Source organism: Phascolarctos cinereus, unplaced genomic scaffold (assembly GCF_003287225.1).
Source record: "Phascolarctos cinereus isolate Bilbo 61053 unplaced genomic scaffold, phaCin_HiC Scaffold_2;HRSCAF=192, whole genome shotgun sequence".
Lineage (NCBI taxonomy): Eukaryota > Metazoa > Chordata > Mammalia > Diprotodontia > Phascolarctidae > Phascolarctos > Phascolarctos cinereus.
Window position 1 is genome coordinate 145,895,541 of NW_027555625.1, and position 9,927 is coordinate 145,905,467.

Sequence of the window (9,927 nt, forward strand, 5' to 3'; positions counted from 1 at the left end):
TTAACTGACTGTGTGACCTTGAATGAGTCACTTCACATGTTTGGGTCTTGGTTTCTCCATTTGTAAAAAGAAGGAGTTGGACTAGATGATCTCCAAGGTCTCTTCTAGTTCTAATATTCCAGGAGTCTCTCTTAATGGTGCCACCTCACTCTAAATTTCTGTGATACAGATGTTATCACAGTCCAGGGGTGACAGAAAAGTTTGTCTCCAGGTGATCAGGGAAAAAGATAGGAGGCACAGCACCAAGGAAAGCAGTTGTGAAATAGGGAACTGTTGAACAAACTATGTATATAAATGGAATTGAATGGAATACTATTGTACCACAAGAAATAACAGAAGGGATGATTTCAGAGAAACCTGGGAAAACTTAAATGAACTGATGCAGTAAAATGAGCAAAACCAGAAAAACAATTCATACAATAACCATATTGTAAAGACAAATCACTTTGAAGAACTTGAGAACTCAAATTAATGAAATGACCAGCCACATTTCCAGAGGACCAATGATGAAGCATGCTATTCACCTTCTGACAAAGAGGTGATGATCTCAGGATGAAGAATTAGATATGTATTCTTGGACATGATCAACATGGAAGTTTGTTTTACTTGATTCTGTACATTATTATGAGGATTTGGGGGTTTTTTAATTATTATTTTCCAATGGGGGAAGGTGAGAGAAAATAAATGCATGCTAATTGAAAACATTTCATTTATTTTAAAAAAATCAAGTGGGCATGAAAGAAGTTCTGCTTTTAAGCAGAAGGGAAGCACCCATATCCTTCACCCTGCTGTCAAGACAGGAAGCTAGCAGCCTTCAGACTAACTCAAGGACCCTCAACTGAAAATCAGGAATGGGGATAACCTTGAGCAAAATTCTGAAATACGCAAATGTGATATCCCCTTCCCTCTATGGCTTCCTCCTCTTCCAGGGCCCATCTGGGACTGAGCCTTTGACCACCATTAACAGGAGGAGGAACCTGGTGACAGGTAACAAGGGAGTCACACTTACTAGCTGTATGACTATAGGAAAGTCACTTAATCTCTCTCAACCTCATTTACCTCCTCTGTAAAATGAGGGCGTTAGCTTCTAAGGTCTCTTGCAGTACTAAATCTGTGATTCTATGAGTGAGTTTGCCTAACATAGAGATAGGAAATAAAGTTCCACTTGTTGGAGTTTTAAAAGAAAAAGAAGATAAAACAAAACAGCCATCCACTGGAGGAAGTAGACTCTTGCCCTGTAGTTGTTTATCTTGCTAAGACTTTGATTCTGTGCCTTGAAGGAACAGGTTTGGAAGTGAATGGTAGAACTGTGGAACTGGGAGAGTCTGGAGGTGTGAGCACAGCAGAGAAACCAGTCTGGGGAAGGAAAGGAATCAACATCTGATCTCAATCACTTTTGGAGCATTTTAAGTTGCCCCCAAGAAGATTTGACTCTGAGTACTTTAATTACTTTTATTTGTACTGCTGCGTTTTGGCTTGTCTGTGGGCCAAAACAGATTGGACTGCCTGGTCATGGGTGGCCAGTTCATACATTTTCATGTGTTAGATTTTATTCCTTTTATCCTATGCTTAGCATTTAAACACTGAATTAAATTGTGCCATGCTTGATGATTAAATATGATTGAAATACAATAGGAAAGGGAAGAGGGAAGGGTTTCCTAGATAAGCTAGAGTCTAACTGGATAAATCCACACTCACCAAACCTTTAGAGTAGCCTTGCCACCCACAAAATTGGAACAACATAGGAAGAAGCTGGCTAATTTACAGTTCCATGGAGAGCTTGTCGTTGCTGCCAAAGCACTTTTTGGCATTTTATGAAATGAGTAACTACTGGGGTGAGTGTATGACTGACAGTGTCTTGGCTTTACTGTTAAACAGGAGTAGACAAATGTTTAGCAGCACCCCTGGTGGTTAAAGTTTGAAGTTCGTCTCTAACATCTTTCTGTGCCACTTCCTCCCACTTTGAATCCTCCCTTTTCTCAGCCTGGACCCCAGTGCTCTCTTGGCATCCATTTCTCTTGTCAGGGAAAGCCTTTGAGAAATTTATTTACTTAATGTGAAATAAGATGTAAGAAATTTAATGTCTTACTTCTAAGAGGGGAGGGGAGGGACTAGTATTTTAAAGTATTTACATATATAGCATCTCATTTGAGCCTCATGGCACTCCACTCTAAGGTAGGTATTATAGGTGTTAGTATCTACATTTTACAGATAAGGAAACAAGCACCTATAAATTAGGTCACACAGCTAGTAACTGTCAGGTAAAAGATTCAAATCCATGTCTTTCAGACTCCAAGGCTAGCTCTCTCTGATTCATGAAATTTCACTATTAGAGATTCATACCTTTGCTTACTCTAGGGAATGGGATTGGTGTAATCTAAATCCCTGTTCCTTATTTTCAATACCTCAACCTGAAAAAAAAACCCGTTGGAGTAGAATTCATTATCTCTGGATTCAGATTCTGGCACTACCACTTAAAAATCTTGGGCAAGGCATTTACCCTCTTTGTTTAAGTTTCCTCACCTCTGAAATGGGGATAATAACATTGATACTACCTACTTCATAGGACTACTATAAGAACCAAATGAGATATAGATAGCACTTTATAAGCAGAAAAGTTAAGATCACAGGATTGAGAGTGGAAAGGACTTTAGAGTTCATAGTCATAAAGTTGTTACTTCAGTTATTATTTTCTGGAAGATAAGGAGGTCTGGCTAGGTGATGTCTCAGGTCCTTCCACCTCTCCCATCCAATGAGTCTAGGTCACGTACCAACTTCTGACCATTAGTCTATTAAGTAAATCTTGTTTGCACTTCACAAATGGTATATTTCATTAGAAGGAGATAAGAGCTGATGACTTCATATTCCAGGTAACACTAAGGGTAATAATTCCCTATCCCTAATATCAGTGATGGAAACCTAAAATACAACTCCAGCTAAAGTTTTGTCTTTACAATGGACACTTCCTGATTTTGTTAATAATTCTTCCCTGCCAACCTTTGCTTAGAGTCCTCAGAAAATATCCACCAGTCTCTGCTGAGACACTACTACAACTTTTCCAGCTGATTCCAAGAGGGCCTTTTCAGCAGATGGACTGATTTCTCCAAAAATACCTCTAGAGGGCACCAATTATCTTTCCTTGACCACGCTGAGACTGGATCTACTCTTCAAGCTTGAAACAAAAAACAGCGTAGCAAACATTAGAGTCCAAATGCTAAACGTTACTCTTCTTCTTGCCTTCATTTTGCTGCAGGTAGTAGTGACCAGCTCTGACCGCTTCTGGAGGTTCACCCCAAGCCATCCCTATTTGTAGCAGGAAGGATTATAGATGTAGATTTGGAAGAGCTAGTTGGAGTGACTGAGATCCAAGGAGGCTGAGTGATTTGTATAAGGTCACACAGGTGATTCCAAAGCCAGTTGTCTTTCCACCGTACGTACCATTTCCTTACCACCCATCAGCGGACCTTTCAAAAGTCTGAGACTGCCTTCTTCTTTTCTATATCCCAACTCTTCCCTGTCGCTCTTAATATTCTAAAGTTTCTGATTAGGCTGTTAATCCATTACTGTGTGTAATATTTAAATATCTCTTCTTAGGAAATACAATTTTAAATCTTAGTCTTAGGTCTCATCCCTTATTCTTCTTTAGACTTCATGCCTCCAGTTATAGTCATGTATTGCATAGTGTTTTTCAGGAATGATTCTCCAACTAACTCAGTATATAGTAGTGCAAGACCACTGTATTGGAATGGCACCCCAGTGGCCATTCAGATACTTGCTTTGTGTTGTTTGACTTTTTTAACAGTATTTCAGGGTGTAAGCTTATGTGTGTGTAAATAGGAGGGAGAGGGAAGTAGAAGTAGCAGTAACCAACTAGCCTGGAACCCTTTCCTGTTAGTATCAAGGCAGTTTGCCTGGCCTAGCTGTAAAACATGATGAGCCATATAATCCAGCAAAACCCATGTAACCTAAAATGAAAAAGATTTGAGCATCTAGGCAACTTTAAACACTGTTGAGTGTAGGAGGTGAAACAGGGTCATGGAAAAGATGATTGCAAAGCCCCAAAGAGAATATGGACACCCTTCTCCTCTCTATCCAGAGCATCTACAAGGGGTAGTAACAGATCTGACCCTTTAGGAAATGTATTATAATGCCTTAAGGTTAGGAGAAGACGGAGACCTTTATGTAAATATGAATGCTTTGCATTTCCTTCAGAAAGTACATAAGGGAAAAACTTTTTAGCGATCAGAGCTGTCCAGAAGTGAAATGGGCAGCCTCAGGGGGTAGTATGGAATTTCCCTTCACAAAAGTCCATCCAGCAAAGCCAGGATGATCCCTTCCCTCTCTATGCTGGGTATAGTATAGAGAGGGAATGCATGTCGTATTGGATCCTGAGATTCTGCAATTCTATGGGAGCAGGCAGCTTAACTCCTGCCTGCCACTTCCCCCTACTCTACCTCCCACCTGAAGGCCTGAGCTGGAGGTGCTGCTTGCTGGATGCAAGAGAAGCAAATATACGGATAGGGAAGAGGCGGAACTCTGGCAAGCTCGGCACACAAAGGTCAGAGGACATCACTTTCATAGATTCATAGACTTTGGACGGTGGTGACTTTAGAATCATAGCAAGTTGGGAAAGGAAGGAATCGTAGAGATGACCTAGGAGAATTCTCCCATTTTACAGATGAGAAAACTGAATCACAGAGAACTGAAATAGCTTGCTTATTTCTTTCTATAATATCCACAGTGGATACTCATATACCTTCTGCTTTAATACTCTAGTGAGAGGGAACTCAGTACCTTCCAAGGTAGCCAATTCCATGTTCCAATAGCTCTAAATGTTATGAAAATCTTCTTAGATGAAGTCTAAATTTTCCTCCCTATCACTTTCATCCATTGTCCCTATTCTGCCCTCTGGGCATAGGTGGAACAAATTTAATCACTTGTCCTTATGTCAACCCCGGATGAATAGCATGTGTATTCTCTCTCCCAGAGTTCTTTCCCCTTCCTCCCACCCCCACAACACCAAGTGTCCTCTTCTGCAGGCTAAATATCCCTAGTACATTCAATTAAACCCGGAGTAGCATAATCTCTGATTTTCCCATTGCCCAGTGGCCCTTTTCTGGCAATCCTCTTGCTTTCTAAATGTGACACTCAGATATGAGTTATAAACAATACTCCTGATGTGGTCTGAGTATGGTGTAACTATGACCTCCAATATTCTGAACACCATTTCCCTCTTAATGAAATGAAGGATTCATAATGATGATGATGATGATGATGATGATGATAACTAACATTTCTATAGCATCCCCATCTGCTTCTCTCCATTCACACACCCTTAGTTCAAGCCCCATCACCTCTTGCCTGGACTACTGCAGTAACTGGTTTCCCCACATCCAGCCTCTCCTCTCAAATCTATCTTTTAAAGATCCACCAAATTAATTTTCCTAAAGCTCGGATTTGATCTTGTCATGCCCTTCCTCAAGAAGTTTCGATAAAATAAAAATTCTTCTCCTTGGCATTTAAAACCCTTCACAATCTCACTCCAACCTCCAGACTGATTTTGCATTGCATACCTTCACATTCTACATTCTAGCCAAACTGGCTTCTTTGCTGTTCCCCCTACAAGACATTCCATCTCTCGCCTTGATGACTTTCTTCTGCTGGCCACAACTGACTGAAATGTTCTCCCTCTTCACCTTTGCATCTCGGAATTCCCAGTTCCCATCAAGTCTCAGTTCAAGTGTTGCCTTCCACACAAGGCATTTCCTAGCCCTGTTCTTGTTAATTCCTTCTTCTCAAAATTACTTTGCATATATTTTGTATTTATTTGTGTTATATCTCCAAAATATGACAACTCTATGAGGGCAGGAACTGATTGGGTTTTTCTGCATCCCAAGTGCTGGTACAGTATTTGGCAAATAAATTCTTGTGGAACTGAATTGAATTTGTGGAGCCAGGACTAGAAGCCAGGGACTTTACGTGTAAAAATGGAGAATGTTGTTGTTCAGTCATTTTTCAGTTGTGTCTAACTCTTCATGACTCCATTTGGGGTTTTTCGTGGGAAAGATACTAGAATGGTTTGCCATTTCCTTCACCAAGTCATTTTATAGATAAAGAAACTGAGGCAAACAGGGTTAAGTAACTTGTCCAGGGTCACATATCTAGGAAGTGTCTGAGGCTGCATTTGAACTCAGAAAGATGAGTCTTCCTGACCCCAGGCCTAGCACTCTATCCACTTTGCTACCTAGCTTCTTTCATTCTAATGATGGACATCTGCTTTTGATTGAAGGGCTGACTAATGTTTAGACACATGCATATCTTCCACCCACCTGCCCTAAAAGATGGGGGTTACCAGAAGATAAATACAACAAGGAAGAAAGAGGATCAGGGCTAACATTTTGGGGCCTTTCTAGTTGCCTGGATATTCCCAACTTCCCCTCCTCTGAATGCAAGCTCCACATCTATATCACCATGAGGTGGCATAGGTTATATTTTAATGTGATCTTAGCCAAGCCTACCCAGCCAGACTATAAACTCCTTGAGGGTTAGACTGTCATAAGCACAGTGGAAGCCCCATTAGAATGTAAAAGACTAGGGCCCATGTTTTTGCCTTTGCATCTGAAGCACTTATCATAGGGCCTGACATATTGTAAGTGTTTAATAAATGCTTGTTAACTGATGGACCGACAGGGACTGAAACATAGAAACAATACCCATAAGTCTGGGGCTTTTTAAATTTTAAATTTTTTCAAATCAAATTTTAAATTTTATTTTTTAAAAACTTTATTTTGTTGAAAACAAGGGAATTCAGAAGACTGAGGAAGAATGCCCTCTCCCTATGATAACACTCTAATGGAGGGCTTGAGACATTGTGAAGAATGAAGAGAAAGTGCTCTCCTTAAGCATAGATCAATGTCTGCTTCCTAACCAGTCCAGGGAAGGAAGTAACCAGCCTGAGCCATTCAGAGAGTAGAGCACCGGTACCTTCTGTCTCACATCTGAGGCGAGCCTCGTTGGGATAACAGTAATTCAGCCTTTCCAGGAAAATGCTGAAAGAGCAGAACAACAGGGCAATGTCCTTCCCTTCTGAGAAAAGCTGCTATGTAAATGTGGTGGAGCATGTGTGTGTTGGGAAAGAAAGATGCCTTTTCTCAAAAGAGCATCAGTTCTTTAATTCTCAGATTTTATGGTCTTAAGAACATGTTGAAGCTGGAAGGCACCTTTGAGATCATTTATTCAGGGATCCTTAACCTGTTTTGTGTCATAGGACCCTTTTCACAGTCTGATGAAGCCCATGGACCCCTTTCTCAGAATAATGTTTTTAAATGTATAGAATAAAATACATGGGGAACAAAGGGAACCAATTATCTTGAAATATTATTACAAATTTTTTTAAGTTCATGGGCTCCAGGTTAAAAACCTCCTTTACAATTAGAGAACCTTTCATTGAAGAAACTCTCAAAGGAGGAGACGTGAGACATGGGCACAGCATAACAGAGTGGGCTTTGGGGGGAGGGATGTCGGGCAAGTAAGCATTCAAGAAGGATGTTTATATATTGTGGTTTGGGCTGGGGACAACTGGAAAGTGGGCAGGACTAGAGGTGGCTGAACAAATGATGGGACCACAAAGTTGGAAGGGACTTCAAGGTCATATAAAGCAACATTTCCCAACCTAAAGTACACTTTGGGCTGGTAATTAGCAAAATTTTCTACCAAAGCCTGTGCTGCCCCAAAAGTTCTCAGCAGTTCACAGGGTATAAACCAGAAGGAAGAGGGCAGTGGAAGAGGTAACCTGTAGATGATCTGTAAGGCCCCTTCTCTAAATCTTTTGAATCAAGGAGTCTTTTCTTTTTTTAGGTGTAAAGCTTGTAAGAAAGTTCCATGGTATTAAACATCTTACAGAAGCAACCATTTGCCATAAGACTAGTGGCTACTTTCTACGTGAGCAGTTGAGAAACACTGATTTAGTCCAAACCATATGTAAACAATAATAGCAACTTACTCTTCTATAGAGCTTTGTGGTTTTCAAAGCACTGTCCTCATGACCAGGTGAGCAATACAAGACACTGTTCCACTTTAAGCAGCAGTTCACTTTGGAACTCTAATCATTAGGAATTTTTCCTTCTAGCCAGGATCTTCTCTACTTTCTACCCATTTGGTCTTCACTCTGCTCTCTAGAGCCAGGCAGAACAAGTCTTAACCGTATTCCATCTTATATTCCTATATGATAACCTGAATAGTTATCATAACCTCCGAAGTCTTCCCTTCTTTAGGTTTACCATCCCTGGTTCCTTTATCTGGTTCATGCAGGGGCATGATATTGAGTCTCTTTACTATCTGGCTCACCTTATTCTAAGTTGTTAACATCTTTCCTAAAATATGGTGACTCAAACTGAACTCTGGATACGATCTGACCAGGGCAAAAAAACAGCAAGTCTATAATTCTTCCTTCTTGTGGACATTCTCCCTTTAATCATGAAGCCTAAGATCCCATTAGAACAACAGACTCAGTCCAGGAAGATGAAACATAAAGGAGAGAAGTGCAAAGTCAAGCACACACATACAAATGATGAGGGAAGTATGACTTGACAACGGTGTGTGTGGAAAAGACCTTGAGGATTCAGTGGACTGCAAGTTCAATGAATTAAGACAGGATATGCTGGTAAATGTTTAACCACCAGCTCTCAGAAAAAAAAATACACACATGACACACTTTTAAGTTTAATCTGCATTTTTAACATTTTCTTCCTCATTTTCTTTAAGTGTAGACAATCAACAAAACAATCAGTCAAGCTGAAAATTTAACTGCAGTTTTAACACTGAAAATGTAAAAATCAGCTCTGTTGAACCAGTACAAGCCGGCTCCAGCACACCACTGACTAAGAGTATGACATGCCGGCCAAAACCATTGAATGTTTCACTAACCTAGTTCCCAGACTTGTGGAGGTTCTTATCCCAAGGTACTCTGTCTTAGTCTGACAATATCAGGTGAAGGACACTGAAAGTGCACTGAAGAGGGCGACAGGATGGCAAGGGGACTCAAAACCACTTACTTCTGAGGATCCACTGAAGGAACTGGGGCTTCACTGTAGAACACTGTAGAGGCTTAAGACAGCTGGCAAGTATGTGAAGGGCTAGTCATGTAGAAGACTGTTTTACTTGGCCCAGTAGGGCAGAATCAGGAGCAATGAGGGGAAGTCAACGAGAGGCAGACTTTGATTCAAGAGGAAGAAAACAAATCTAATCATTGGAGCTGTTCAGAAGTGGAGTGGGATCCCTTGGGAGGTAGTGAGTGTTTGCTGATTGGAGATCTAGTCGATCAAAGACCAAGCGCTAGAAGGGACCTTAGAGGATATCTGGCCCAAGCTTTCTCCTCAGTGCACAGATGAGGAAACTGAGCACTAGAGAGGTCAAGTGGGTTGTCCAAGGTCACATGGGCTAAAAGTGGTAAGGGTAGGATTTGAGTGTAGCTCTTGCTACTAGGGGCAGCTAGGTGGTGCAGTGGATAGAGCGCTGGGCCTGGAGTCAGGAAGACTCCCTGAGTTCAAATCCAGCCTCAGACACTTACTAGCTGTGTGACCCTGGGCAAGTCACTTCACTCTGTTTGCCTCAGTTTTCTCATCTGTAAAATGAGCTGGAAAAGGAAATGGCAAACCACTCTGCCAAGAAAACCCCAAACAGAGTCGCAAACAGTAGGACATGACTGAAAAACAACAGCAACAAACTTTGCTACACACCACAGTGTTTCGTCTAGGTCTTTAGAAGAATCCTGCTGGGGCAGCTAGGTGGTGCAGTGGACAGAGCACCGGTCCTGGAGTCAGGAAGACCTGACTTCAAATCTGACCTCAGCCACATGATATTCACTAGCTGTGCGACCCTGGGCAAGTCACTTAACTCCAACTGCCTTGTCCCCCCCAAAAAAATATT